Source organism: Taudactylus pleione, unplaced genomic scaffold (assembly GCF_031769625.1).
Source record: "Taudactylus pleione unplaced genomic scaffold, aTauple2 ptg001607l, whole genome shotgun sequence".
Lineage (NCBI taxonomy): Eukaryota > Metazoa > Chordata > Amphibia > Anura > Myobatrachidae > Taudactylus > Taudactylus pleione.
The window spans coordinates 2,556,221-2,572,213 of NW_028286004.1; the positions used below are offsets into that span (position 1 = coordinate 2,556,221).

Genomic DNA, 15,993 nt, shown 5'->3' on the forward strand with positions numbered 1-15,993 from the left:
TAACCATACAAAGAGTCAGGAATATTAAGTTTATGTCAAGCCTAAGGATATTTGTATAACACCCTAGTTATAACAGGAACATTATACTTCTGGCTCAGAGTGCAAATAACTAGGGGTCAAGAGGGACCTGGACTCATAATTACAAATGAGTACCCTCCTATTAAAGGATACACTGCAGAATCTACGTAGTTTTAATATTTGGATCCACATACATACATATATATATGGAATGGCACTGAATTAGAATTTTTGGAATTCTTGGACCAATTGAAAGTGAATCAATACAATTTAAGGTTCACTCAGAAATTTAGCAATGTGGAGATTGAGTATTTGGACCTGGTGATTGGTAGTGATACCAATGGGATTGTGAGTCGGAATTACATTAAGGTGGTTGACACCAATAGTTATGTCCATTTTAATAGTAGACATTTAACTAAATGGAAAACCAACATACCATATTCGCAATTCTGTCGAATACGCAGGAATTGCAGTTCTGATAATATGTATAAAATCCAAGTGAAATTATTTTCGGAAAGATTCCCGTGAGAGAAAATATCCAGAGGAGACAATACAGAAAGCTATTGTTAGAGTGAATAATTTGGAAAGAAACACTTTTTTGCAATATAAACCAAAGGTCCCAAGTGATAATAAAATTGTCTTTGTGACCCAATACAATAATAAAGAAAAAGAAATTAAAAATATTATTAATAAGCATTGGGAAATACTCAAAACTGACACTGTATTGAATGGATTCCTTACCCGAGAAACCGACTATTGCCTTTAGAAAGGCAAGAAATATCAAAGACCAATTGGCACCTAGCACTTTAAAATCAATTGAAACCGTGAATAAACAATGGATCCAGAAAAGCAAAGTTTTTTTTAAATGTAACAGCTGCAATATATGCAAATTTGTTGATAATAAAAAAATAATATATTTTAAAATGTTAATAATACAGCATCATATAAAATTGATTGCTTAATGAATTGCACTACAGCATGGGTAGTATATGTTTTAGAATGTCCATGCAAGCGCAAATATGTGGGAAAAACAAAAAGGAACTTGAAATTACGCATACAAGAGCACATTAGAGGTATTAAAAACAGATTTGACAATCACTCTGTACCCAAGCATTTCTCTAAATATCACAATGCGGATCCATCAGGGCTAAGGTTTAAAGCCATTGAGTTGGTACAATTAGGGGAGAGTGGTGGTGATAGGGAGAAAAAACTATCACAAAAAGAAATTACTGGATATTTACTCTTAACACCATGGCACCATACGGAATGAACGAGAGTTATGAAATCACACCATTCTTATAAACTATTAAACGTTATTTATCTTCCTACCTCCTTTAGGTCTAGTATGAGACTATTTGAAGTTATATGATATATATTATGTATACATGAAGCATACATATGAACATGCATGTATATAGATGTTTTTTAAAAATTTTATTTATCTAGTGATTGGATGTTTACAGTAAGCAGATTGATTATTTGTACTTATTATAAATTGTGGTTCTTCTAGAGGTATTTATTTATTTATTAATGGAGTTATTAACCATTTATTAATTTTAAAAGTACTTTTAAAATATTTTAAATTCCCTTGGAAGTATTTTAGATTGATAATTGTAATATGAATTTTACTATAGTTGTGAATAATGATGCTTATTATGCATCTAATTTTGTTCTAAGAGTGATGTGATGTCTGTTAAATGTAGCACCGGACACTTTAACTCATATACCTCCCAATGATATAGTTATCCCCTTAGTAGAAACTCCAAAAAATGGCGCCTGTCAGTCTATGGATATAGACTATGCCAAAATGGCCGTGGGTGTTTGTCCTCTGGTAACGAGAGGAAACGCCAGCCATTAGACCGGCACACTGTAAGCGGGCGGCGGTCAGAGAGGAGGTGATCCTCCTCCCTGCTGAGAGACACGTCAGAGCCCTCAGGAAGAACACTCGTAAGGTCTGGGTGTTCCCGCACATGCACGGCATGAGTCAAAATTGCGCCCGCGGCCGGAAATCCGGCTTTAGCCCGATATGGGCATGCATAATTATTGGGAAAGGTATATAAGGTGGAAAGGTATCTCATTAGGTGTTATGCTCCTGACGAATTCCTACCAAAGTGGTATAAGAGACGAAACGCGTTGAGGAAGCGGGGACCTCTGTTAGCTGACGCTGTGATCATTTCAGATAAGCCTATATTGCGCTTTTTAAATGTAATTATGCAATTTTTTGTGTGTGTCCACCATATGTTTAATTAAAATTGTCATTGATAATACACTATGAGAGTGTTTTCTTCTCCTATATACACACTAATGACTGTGGAGTAAGAACTGGACTGTTTAAAATCCAAGAGGGAGATACAGAGATCCTGTGGATCATTTATTACGTGCTCGCATGCTGACACATTACGGTACGCATATTTAAGTGTTAATGGTGCGTGCTTAACTGATAAACATCACACTATGAGGCACTTATTTTTCACTTTTTGTTTTACATATATATATATATACATATATATATATTATTATGATGTAGTATTAAGTGTGTGTATTACGAGGTAACTGTATGTGATAAGTTATGTAATGCAAAAAGATAAATTATTGTTCTTATATGCATGAATATATTGCCTATATAAATTGAGGTAAAACTATACTGGATGTTGTCTACTTACTGGGAGGAGTGGTGAGAGTCATTGGAGTCCACACAAATCCAGGAAGGACAGGATGTGAGCAGGAATAGTAGTATAAGTTATACATTGTGTTATCTATACCACATGACTTAATTGCTATTAGCATTTGGGTTTTCCCAAGTAGGCCCATACTGACCACAAATACTTGGGTGGAGGCACTAATAGAAAAAAGTACACCACTTAACTGCTTACAGGGGCGGATTGGGGCGCCAGGACACTGGGCCTGTCCCCAATGGGCCAAACCCTAAAAGGGGCCAGCAGCCACACCCCACTCACACACACTGGCTGCTGCAACTCTGGTTCAGCAGGTCTACAGTTTCTGCACAGTGCACAAGCGCAGAAGTTTACTAAAAGTTAAAAAAAATGCAGATGGGGGAGCTGCTACGCATGCCCAGCCCCCCAGCTCCTCCCACAAGCCTTTGCATAGCCTGTTAGTCACCACTGACAGCTCCAGCTCTTCCGCAGCCCGGCCCCATCTCCAGGACAATCTCCGTGCAACAACAGTCAGCCTGCACGGTGACACTGGATTGGCCACAGACAAGCAGCGCCACGGGAAGCCAAACAAAGGGGTAGCAGGTAAGTATTGGAGGCGGCTGCAGGGGGGAGGTAAGAGCTGATGACACAGGGCTGGGGTAGGGGGTTTGGAGCTGATGACACAGTGCTGGGGTATGATGCTGAGACACACAAGGGCTGGGCAAATGAGGCTGAGACTGACAACCTGGGGCTGACTGACACTCTGGGACTGAGAGACACATTGGGGCTGGAGAATGAGACTAAGAGACATTCTAGGGCTGAGACACATGCTGGGGAATGGGGCTGAGAGACACACACTGGGTCTGGGGGAATGGGGCTGAGAGATGCACACTGGGTCTGGGGGAATGGGGCTGAGAGATGCACACTGGGTCTGGGGGAATGGGGCTGAGACACACACTGGGTCTGAGGGAACAGGGCTCAGAGACACACACACTGGATCTGGAGTAATGAGGCTGAGACACACTGGGGCTGAGGGAGTGAGGCTGAGACCCACTGGGATTGAGACTGGAAAGATGCAGGGGGTCCTGGTGATGGAGAGATGCAGGGGGTACTGGGGATGGAGAGATGCAGGGAGTTCTGGGATGAAGAGATGCAGGGGGTCCTGGAGAGAGACATAGGGGGTCTTGGAGAGAGACATAAGGGGGTCCTGGAGAGAGGCAGGAGGGCCTGGAGATAAAAAGACACAGGGAGCCTGGAGAACCACAGGGGGGCCTGGGGATGGAGATGTAGGGGGGTCTGGAGTAACACAGGGTGGCCTAGAGAGACACAAAAATTGTTTCACATTTCGCCCTGCACAAAAGCTTCTGTTACTATATATTATCTGGTTATGATGATGACATTGGTTATATTTCTATGTAAACAGGCATCTTCCAGACAATGTGATCTCCTACATGAATAGTGAATACTGGCTGAAGACGCTGTCCAGTGAGGCTCAAATCTTCAAAAGTTCCACCATATAGGTAAGAAAACACTTTCAAACTGACTGGCCTGTACCCAGCGCCGGCCAGATCATTAAGCATGGTACGTGGATGTGTAGGGCGCCAGGGACTCTGAACATTGCAGACTCGAGTATAAACCCCCCCCCTCGCCTTACCTCCAGCTCGATGTGAAGTAAGGTGAGAGGGAAGGCAGATGGAGGTACACATAAAATGTACAGCTTCCCAGCTGTAATCAGGTCTGTCCGTCCCTGCCTGTACCTATTGTTTAGGGATGGGGGCCCCCAAAAAGAGTGTATCATTCACCAGGATTTATGTTGCCGGCCTTGCTCCACTCAGTGGTTCGCAAAAGTCCCTCCAAGGCCCTAAGAGGAGAGTGTATCCTGCCCTCTTCCACAGACCCCGCCCCGTCAGCAGACTCGCCCCCATTAGGGCTGCTTCCAGAAATTACCCGGGCTGGTTTTCCATCCCAATCCACCCCTGACTGCTCTTATCAGATAAACAAATACCTACAGCAAAGCATCATATGAATAATTGTTTGTAAGCCAAAACAGTGTCAAAAATACACATTAAAACAATCTAAAAATCAGTTGATAAACGATTACCAAATAGCTAATTCAGAAAGTGACAATTAGGGATAAATTTACTAAAGTGAGAGTTTGTAGAAGTGGAGATGTTGTCTATAGCAACCAATCAGATTCTAGCTATTATCTTATAGAAATTGCTAGTTAACTGTTAAGTAGAATCTGATTGGTTGCTATGAGCAACATCTTCACCTCTAAAAACTCTTACTTTAGAAAATTTACCCCTAAGACACAGTTAGGCTAAGAGACTTTCCAGGTGCCTTGTGGTTAAACATGATTAATGGTTGTCCGCAGTAACTGCAAACATATAATTATGTCACCTTGAAAAAACTGCCAATCTGGCAGGGAAACGCGTTGGTGTGACACTCCATTACAGGCACCTGCACCTTATTTTTTGCAGTACTGTAGATACTTTGACCACTGCGGTTGGAACTACCAGAGTGTGGAGACTGTTACTGGTCCTTGAACTAAGAGCTTAGTTTACCAGCCTGGGACCTGTGGAATCTCAAATAAGGGACCATCATTGGATCATCCAGGAGTACCCATTGAGAATAACGCCACCAGTGATCGCTCTGAGACGTGCACATCCATGCGGTACTTGATTGTTGTTCATATTGGCTCCAGCACCACAGAATAACTACTCCTCATGTATGGGTCTTTGATAGTTATTAGACCATCATCATTACAATTTTACACTAGAGAATACGACGAGCTGGTAATACCTTACAATTCTCACACTGAAGTTCTTACTGCACATTGAACTTTGGTGCTTAACAGAGTGTGCCTTTAAGGGTGTTTTTCTAATTCAAGAGCTTATATTTAGACATGCATGTCAGTTATTGAATATCATCTGTGCTTTCATTCATCGATATACATTGTTTGTGAGCTACAATGGTTTTTAAATGTATTTTGTCTTAAATTATATATTGTCAATTTTAATTGGAGCGCTGCTTTAATTGTTTTAAATTGTCATATAATTATATCAGCAAATGAATGAATAATATGGGGGATAATGATGAATGTGTAAATAAAATCCCCTTAAGTTACAGCAGAGCGATCTGTGTACGCGGTTGCAATTGTTATCAATGCTGAATCAGGCCCAGAGTTCAGCAGCTGTGTGGTCCGTCAGTGCAAGACCGTGCTGTATAAATTAGCTGCGCTGGCTGGGCAATTCAGACCCGGAGATCCAAAAAGGCAGTCCGGTAAAGCAGAGTTGTAGGCTGAGGTGTCCTCACTTTTAACTTCTATTGAGTGAATCCCTACATCAATCCAGTGTCCTACAAACCGCAGTTGCCATCATACCTAAAGATTCCACATTATTTCCACTCCTTTCTTTCCTGAAGCCTCTCCTCATCAACAGATTCTTCAATGCCAAGCCGCATCTCTTCTAATACTGACTGACCAAGGTGATGAATATGAGGTAAAAGAAAGTTTGTACTCTTGAATACAACACTATCAAATACAGTACCTTATTGTAAAGGATATGGGCCCTCATTCAGAGCCGTACGCTCTGAGCAGAGCGCACGCTCTGAATGAGGGCCGGGCTCCATGAAAATGGAGCGTCCTCCTGGACGCTCGTATATCTGTGGGTCACCACCCACAGGATATACGAGCGTGCATTGTGATGGCCGCGATGGTCGTGACCATCGCGACCATCGAAATTGCGAGCCGGAGCCTGCGGTTGAGGTTTTCAACCGCAAGCTCCGGAGTGATTTTGGCTCTATCAGAGCCAAAATCACTCCCACTGACATCACTAGTGATGTCAGTGGGCCGGCTTTTGAAGGGGGGCGTTCCCATGGGAACGCCCCCGTCAGGGAGGCACGCCCCCGGCACGCCCACCAAAGGGGGCGTGCTGTCAATCAACATTGACAGCACGCCCCCTTTGATCGGACACAACGAGCGAAGGACTTTCCTTCACTCGTCGTGTCTGGCGCATGCGCACGACGGAGCTCCCTCCGTCGTGCGCATGCTCAGTCCATAACATCGACCCACTTGTGAGCGGACAGCCGCTCGCGAGTGGGTCTGAATCAGGCCCATGGTCCTGAAGTGAGGTCCCAGATCAATGCATCTGACGTTCACGCAACAGCATTGGCAGAAGAATTTAATGCTATGTTCCTGACTAAGGACCTGATTCAGACAGAATTGCAGAGCCGCACACTAGCGGTTGTGCAATTCCATCCATCTCAAATGCAAATGCAGCAGGAGGTGTCTGTAGGAAACAGACACCTCCTTGGTGCATCTGTGATCCCATCACGGCCAATTGCGACATGCCCCTGTTTTCTTCCATACACACACTTACTTACCTTGCATCAGCTGGGTCATTGGGGAAGAGGCGGAGCCAATATGATGCAACTCCATTAGAATTGCATCATTTGGCTCCATCTTTTCCTGATTGACCCGCGAATCGCTGCATTTTGCCCCAATGGGTGGGGATTAATGACATGGTGGCCGGTCCCATCCCTATCTGCAACCTTTAGCTGTGTGTGATGTATGTGTGACATATATGTGTGGCATATACATGTGTGCATATACATATATATATATGCAAGTGTGTGTATATATATATATATATATATAAATGTATATATATATATGTTACAGTGTGTGTGTATATATATATACACGCACCCAAACACACTAAAGTGTGTGTGTATATATGTACATATATAATAATATACAATAATATACAATATATATATATATATTAGTGATGTGCGCCAGCCCCCATGTTTTGGTTTTGGATCTGGAATAACTTTCATGTTTTGATTCTGTATTTTTTATTTTTCTTAAATTGACTAAATTTTGACCACCTCCCAGCTCATAATATTGTTTTCATCCAGTTTAGGCCAAAAAATTGCACCAAGCTAGCTGGATGACTAAGCTAAACGGCAGCAGTGGGCGGCACAAACACATGGCAGTTCAACTTCCAATATGGCACATCAGAAAACAAATCTTTTTATTAATCAATTGGTCTGGGGAGATGGAGTTTGTATGTAGTTGAAGGCAGAGAAAGCAAGGGTTGATTCATAGTAAATTTCATTCAATTTTTTGATTCCAAAGCAAATTTATGAGGGAGGAGGGGAGAGCATTGGTGAACCACATGTCCTAAGTTTCGCCAACTTGGTGGTTTAGTATATTTTTTTTAAATTAAAAGGGCATGCAGGAGATGCTGTCTGTGGCCATAAACATTTCTGGACATTTTCAGCATTCAGCAACCACATGACAAAAAGTTTTCAGCGGGTGTGGCAATTCAACTTCCAACATGGCACATCAGGAAAGAAATGTTTTTATTAATCAAGAGGCCTGAGAGAGTTGGAGTATGTATGTAGTTGAAGGCAGGGAAAGGAAGTGTTGATTTATGAGGGAGGAGAGGAGACATTTACAACAAATATTTTTCTAATTTATATCAGTCCTTGCCCCGGTTGAGCTCTTTGGTGGTTCCTAATTTAAAAAAATAATAATTAAAGGGGCATGCAGGAGATGCTGTCTGTGGCCATAAAAATTTCTGGACATTTTTGGCATTCATCAACCACATGTAGAAGTTTTCAGCAGCTGTGGCAGTTCAACTTCCAACATGGCACATCTAGGAAACAAGAGTGGCAGTAACTTTTCATTAACGAAGAACTAGATCAGTGGTCCGAGAGAGGTAGAGTTTGTATGTAGTGGAAGGCAGGAAAAGGAAGGGTTGATTCGTAGTAAATTTAATCTAAGTTTTGGACTCTGAAGCAAATTTATGAGGGAGGAGGAGTGGCATTTACAAAACATATTTTACTCATTCACATCAGTCCATGCCCCATTTCAGCTCTTTGGTGGTTCTGAATTTTTAAAAATAAAAATGAAAGGGGCATGTAGGAGATGCTGTCTGTGGCCATAAAAATTTCTGGCCATTTTTGGCATTCATCAAACACATATAGAAGATTTCAGTGGCTGTGGAAGTTCAATTACCAACATGGCACATCTAGAAAAGAGAATGGCACTGCAGTGGCAGTTTAATAAAATATACAATAATGTTTGTCATCTACACAAAAATCAGTTTAATAAAATATACAATAATGTTTGTCATCTACACAAAAAGACAGTCAGCAATGTACCCCAAACAGCGCATAATGCAAAGAAAAGAGGTGCAAGATGGAATTGTCCTTTGGCCCTCCCACCAACGGGAGTTTTGCCAGTGTTGCACCTGCCCATTTCGATTCTTGAACGGGTGGAAGAACTATTAATGTGGCAGCACATAAAACAGAAGCTCTGAACTGGAAGGGGGTAGAGGGATTATTAAAGTCTGGTAGTAAACATCTGTCATCATTGTACTTCATCTCCAGATACCATCACAAAATAGCCTATCCATTTGGTTCTTGAGTTGCATCTGACTAAACATGGCTGTTATGTTCAAGGAAAGCCAAGCCCACCAGGTTGGTATCTACAAATCAAAGTTCAAAAAGGCATGAGTATTTGCAAGTATACCTATTTGTGACTTTAGTTTAAATACAGTATGAAACAAAAAAAATTAAGCGTCAGATCAGCAGCACAAAAGCACGGCAGATTAAAAAAATATAGAATATCTATGAAACATTTGCCACACAGCGATGGCAGACAGGATGGCAGTTTAATAAACTATAAAATTAAAAATGTCAGTCAGCAATGCACCAAACAGCGCATAATGCAAAGAAAAGAGGTGCAAGATGGAATTGTGCTTGGGCCCGCCAACCCACCTTTCTGTTGTATATATTAAACAGGACATGCACAGTTTAACAAACCAATCACTTTCCAGGAAACCGAACCGGCTCATCTCTTATATATATTATGAAACCCCCTTGTAAAAATCCTGAGTTTGCCCCTGGTGTCACCCATGAGTAGACCACTCATTTCACCACCACTATTCTGCTACGACTCATTGCCCAGTCTACGGGTCCTGACTTGGATCTGAAAACCCCAAACATGACATGACATAAAATATAACTTTGAAACCTGAAATGTGGGGCCTCCATTTCATAGAGGAAATTACACGGTTAAGCACGGGCTTTGCTTCTAAGGGAAGAAGCTCTAAAAAACATAGGTGCACAAACTCTTATTGCACTGAATATACACATGCTCATCCCCATTGCAATGGGTTTCAACTGCATTTCATATGTAACTCTAAATATAGCTGCATTTTTTGGTACATGAGCAATGCAGCATAGTGCCTTTTTTACATAGCACAAATGGACTTAGATTCATCTCTACATGATGCATACAGTATACAAAAGAAGGCAGTTTGGATCATTTGTGGATTTTTATTAGTTGCTCAAGTACACAATTCTATTGATAATCTTTCTCCACTTTATGCTCATATTAAAATCACCTGTTTACTACTTAGCATTACATTGAATTTTAGCAAGACTTGCATAGCTACATTGTACATCTACGTGATGTTTAGCTATTTAGCATCTATATGTTTGTGTGACTTTTTTATGTATGCTGTGCATTATACAGAATAATATTTGGCAAAATGTTCTAAAAAGTAAAACTCAGGGCTGGTTTTAACAAAGCCCTATGCATTCACCAAAGGTACTTATTACAGTAATATCACAGACCATTAATTATTAAAGAACAAAAAAAGAGCTGCCTTTAAAGCATTGCGGATATAATGATGCTGATATGCTGCTGGGATGCCTGTGGAAAAGTAAAATAGAAATGATGGACAGAGGTGACAGAGAATTCGTGATTTCTGGGGAAACAAGGGGAATGCATGGGGTAAAGGAAAAACCTGAAAAAGGAGGAAAGAGAACCGGGCAGGAAAAGAGATGTTTGAGCATACTGTAGAGGTAGCATAGAGAACCAGCGGGGGAGAGGGTAGCAATATGCTGCCTACATCGTCAACATCCATGGGTTTTTAGGAGCGTTGAGATTAGAAAGCTCCCGTAGGCAGGGTGGGGAGCAATTCCTGTGCCATGCGGGTATAAGATGATGTGGGTCAGAAGATGATGATAAATAGGTGAATAGAGAAGCTATAATGCTGAAGGAAGCATGTTGGTAGGAGGAAAATAAGGAGAGGAGGATGATGACAGGGCCAATGGAAGTAGCAATAGTAATTCTCCCTCCAGTAGGTTAATGGATATTGCAGTGGGTCCTGCACTTGCAAAGACCGGCCCAAGTGAAATTGTATTCACCACATGAAACAATTCTATGACCACCTGTAACACAATACAGTACTAGCACCATATTTGTTTTCACTTTTGATTGTGTTGCACTAAAACTATAGTATTTTACAAATGGCTTATGGGGCTGGAACAAAACTATATTACTAGCCATTAAACAGAAAACAGGATACACGAATGGGAAAGAAAGTTTGTTTTATATGTATAGTAAAATCAATTGCTTCCATGACAGATGAGAGACTGCTCCTGATTGGCTACCTGTCTAGTAAGTATTGAGGCTTGGACACTAACTAATTTCCTGTGAGGAGCTCCCTTTAGTGTGGGTTGGGTACGGGATCCCGGCAGTCGGGATGCCGCAGTCAGAATACTGACAACAATAAATAGGGGAACATATTAATTACATATCTAAAAAGGGGAACATATTCATTATTTATTTACAATACTAATGCTTTTTAGTTTTTATTAATAAGGGGTACATATCATATTTTTATATCTATTATAATAAGTGGCCACAGTTTAACTTTACTTACATTAAAAAACCACAACAAAAACCACAACAATTTTTTTTTTAATAACCAAGGGGCAATACAGTTTTACCTATCAGTCTTAGCTAATTTACTTCTGATACAGGGATTTTAAACCACATTGCCAGCTATTTGGGTTTTCATTACCAACCAAATCTCTGGATAGATAATACTGCAGCTTTGTGGTGAAAACCTGCTTGGTATGTGACATTTATTAAATCAAAACAATTGTGTTTTAAAAAATGTCCCCCTATGTGTACTGCATGTTTCATTTACTGGAAAGTGCTACATCACCTTAACCAATGATCTCCACATAAGTAGACTTACAAACTAACAGTACTGGTACTATGAATGTCAAAATCTATTTGCACAGTTTGTTAAAAAGACTTGAGGAAAGAGTTAAAACTACAGCTTCCAAACCCTTACTGCTTTTTATCCATCAACCTCAGTCATCCATCAACCCTTCAACTCTGGCTTACAGGAGTTGCCCAGAATAAACGGGTCTGCAGAGTGGATGTTGATCCTTTACAGCTGCCTTTAATTGAAAATGCTGTCCCTAAAGGCTGAGCCGATAAATTTGCTTCACTGGAAGGTTTTTTGGAAGGCGGCTGAGGTTTTTTTATCGATCGGCTGTGCCAAGGCCCTGTCTGTTTCTACTCGTTTACTTTGTAGGATATCGATCCCGTTTTCACTGTGAGCCCTATGTCTGAGTTATAAACAGTATTTTTTTTTCTTAGGAAGGATGTTGCATTTTGGTTAGCATAGGGAAATTATATATATATATTATGGTTATTAAATATTATAGATATTATATACTAAAACATTTGCTTACTATAAAATTATTTGAAAAATGATTACTGCTCTAAAGTAAATTACTGTGTAAGAAATACATTTTTAAGCCAACTGTGAACTATAGACACTCACAAAAAGTTACTGTATGATGTATTTACTACTCATATTGAAACTTATTAGAAAGTACAATTATTCCAGCGAGTGCATAATGCTTGAGTTCTTTCAACATTTAATAATCAAAAATATCTAAAATTTTAGAACTTTAGATAGAATTAAAAAAAGTTATATTAGGTTATATAGCAGTTCTGGTTTGATTTCCCTTGAATTCCTGAAGTCTCCCGGTCAAATGATTTTGTGCCCACACACGGAACGATTGTACAAACGACCAAACAATATAGATGGGTTGTAAACGACTGCAGATGGTAAACGGTATATACTTTGTAGCAAACAACCTCACGATGCTGGAATTTAAATAATGGGAGGAAAAGTGAAAACATATCGTCCATCATCCATCACGTCATTCATCATGCACACACACGGAACGATGTGTGCCAAATCATGAAAGATAGGTCGATATCTTTCTGCAGGTTCCATTGATCAGTGACGATGATGTACGATGAGGGGGACCGCATCAGCATCGTGATCATCTCCACACACGGCACTTTTTACACGATTGGTCAGTCAAATCGAGCGAAAACGGACAAATTGTGTAAAAAAAAATTGCACCATGCATGGGGGCATTAAGCTCAAAATTTTAAAGAGAGATGCTTTTAATAGTAAAACATTGGGTAATAAACCCCACACCCCGAGGAACCATTATTTCGTCTTCTCAATGATGTACAAAAACCCTGCTGGGAATAAATGAGCGCTCATTGAATATAGTGGCACCTGAAAAGGAAATGGTTAGTAAATAATTTGTTTATACTGTAGCTCCTTTTGGAGGATATGTGATGGAATCCGGTCTATAGGAACACTAATGCCCGTGATGAATGCTATCCCTATATTACCCTAACTCACCCTTCTTTGTTTCTCCGGTAACATTGGTAGGTTGAATTTCCAATGTGGATGGTATCTGGTCGGGGAAACTGATCCGGGCTGTAGTAGGAGCAGGTGCACTAGAGTCTGGCCTCCACGTGTCTTGCTGGCACTTAGCCTGAACCGACCATGAATGATGATATACGCACTTTAAGGATGGCCGTTTGTTCCACTAGGGCTTCCTTTTATACTACTAAAACTTTATTAAGCAATGCTAAAAGACCGGAAATGCCGGGAAGAAATTAATCTAAAAAAGCGGTATCCATGTGCTCAAACATTATACCTATATTGTGAAAGTTTAATAAGGTTTTATACAAGTGGAAACAATTTTAAGATAGGTGCCACTTTAAATAAAATTGGTGAAATGTATATTTGATAAATATATGTAAAAAATATATAAAAAATAATGAAAAGTATTGTTTTAAAATTGATATTATAAAAAGGCATTAAGTTCAATATCTATGGTAAGTCCACAGGGTTGCAGTGTTTTTAATTCGAAAATCCACTTTGTTTCAACTTTCTTTAAGGTATTCACAATGTTTCCACCTCTCCAATTCCGATGTATTTTTTTAATTACCATAAATCGCAGACCTGCAAGGTTTCTGTTATGGATTTCTAAAAAAATATTGGAATTCATAACAGAAACCATAACAGACCTTCCAGTCTTCAGTAGTCCACTGGAGGTGCTTCATGGACCAAGCAAGCTTCTTTTTTATTGCTGCTAAACTTACTTGCACCCTGAAAAAGGCCTTACTTTATAACTCTGAGAGTAACATTATATTTCAGTTTTTGCATTCCTAAACCTTTTTTTTAACCTATAGCATTTTACCACTTACCTTTGTGCCATTTAATTTAATCTACTACATGAATTGTTTAACTGTCAACAAACACTGGATAAATGAGGGTGTTCTAAAACCTTTGACCAGAAGTGTTTGTATGAGAAAGAGGCATAACTATAATGCACCAGTACCAAGAGCAACATTTTAAACTCCTTCCCTACTTCCCCAGCTCAATGCACTAGACCAGTGGTTCCCAAACTGCATGCTATGGCACCCTGGGGTGCCTTGGGACACATACATGGGTGCCATGAGTTGTTGGTCCAGAGCCAAATTAAATTATTTATGGTAAATGTGATTGGCAACCACCAGCTCTAGTTTTACCTATCATAGAATATGTGGAAAAACAGAGAACAACCCTGTCCACTACCACACAACTGAACATGACATGGATGACATGTCAGCCAAATTTACTTACAGTAATTTAATAATACTTGTACGTTCCTCAATAAGAAATTTTTTTGGACTAGAGGTGCCATGAAAAAAATGTTGATACTCTAGGGTGCCATGAGTCAAGAAAGTTTTGGACCACTCCACTAGACACTCGTAAGCTTCACGTCTTAAAATGCAGAGCCATATGTAGATCCAAAATGTTTCTAAATCACATCTGCTGCCAAATCTAATATGTAAAGCCATACCAGGTGCTCAGTATAATATGCAGAGCCATATCTGGTGATAAGTATAATATACAGAGTAATATCTGGATTCAAATCCTATGCAAATTCACATCTGCTGCCGACTATAATATGCAGAACCAAATCCAGTGCCAAGTTTAATATAACTATATCTGGCGCAAATTCTTATATGAAGAGCCATATCTGCTGCTCAGTATAATATGCAAACCATATCTACATCCTAATATGCAGTCTGATATGATGCCAATATGCAGTCTGATATGATGCCAAAGACTAATATGCACAGCTTACCTGGTCAAAAATCTAATATACAGAGCCATATCTAGGCCCTCATATACAAGTATATTAGGTGATTATTGCTTTTTTCTCCAGGTTCTCTTCCACAGCAGCTATCAGTCCGTTGATTGATACAGCTTCTTCTAGACCTGCATTGAAATCCGGTAGCTAACAGAAATTCAGTGCAGAACAGGAGCCTCCTATTGCAATAATAGTATTGGCTATAAGTTACTCGGAAGAGAGCAAGGGAGGAGACAGTTATAAAGAGATTGATTGGCAGGAATTATTTAAAAAAAAAAACACTTGGAGACCCAGTGCAATTGCTAAATACAGTATGGAAGTCAAAAAAGCAGCAACACAGTGTAATAAGTATATAATGAGGGTCATAGACCAAAAGGATAGAAAACACTTAGAAATGACTTTTGCATCTAGAAAGCATGGGAAGTGCTCCTAAAGGTTTCAGTGGGTTGTAAAAACAAGTCAGACCTGGTGAAAGTATTGTGCCAATTTATGTTTCATTTAATCATTACCATGCAGCTTGTGACAACACTTCGTTACATGCTCCCAGCACTGCAATCCTCTTTCACCTCTGAGGTGGAGGTTAGCTCAGTGTTTGTATTAATTTACTACACATATTGTGCTTCTCTGCACCACATAGACAAATCGCTATTTAGTGCCACAAAATTGAGTATAAAAATAGACATGCCTACTTGCAGGATGCCCAGCTCTCTGGCAGAAACTACAATTTCTGAGACAAAACTATCTACAGAAAAAATACCAGAACCTTTAAAGCTAACAGGAATGAAAACATACTTTTTGGCAATAGAATTTTAATGTGTGAGCATGATGACTTCAAAGCAATGTTCCCTCTCAGGTCTCTGCAATGGGGAGACAAATGTTTTCACTAAGTGTACTGTGCAAAATGGAAATGGAGTTTATGTGTGTTCTCTAATACATTGTCCATTCTCAGCACCTCTCACCAGCAATGACCAGTATGTCATACTGTACC

General features: G+C 40.0%; 1 protein-coding gene across 5 annotated transcripts in view; it reads left to right on the forward strand.

The window, feature by feature from the left end:
• Positions 1–1,964: 1,964 nt before the first annotated feature.
• LOC148442143 (uncharacterized) overlaps positions 1,965–15,993 on the forward strand; it is a 45,730-nt gene continuing 31,701 nt past the window's right edge. For 2 of the 5 annotated variants that reach the window (XR_015875910.1, XM_088464205.1), the window contains exons 1-3: positions 1,965–2,420; positions 3,165–3,275; positions 4,096–4,192. The gene's annotated coding sequence lies outside the window, so the exon portion shown is untranslated. Of the gene's footprint in view, positions 2,421–3,164; positions 3,276–4,095; positions 4,193–5,152; positions 5,347–15,993 lie in introns of all 5 variants that reach the window. The other 3 variants (XM_088464201.1, XM_088464202.1, XM_088464204.1) reach the window with 3 other exon arrangements.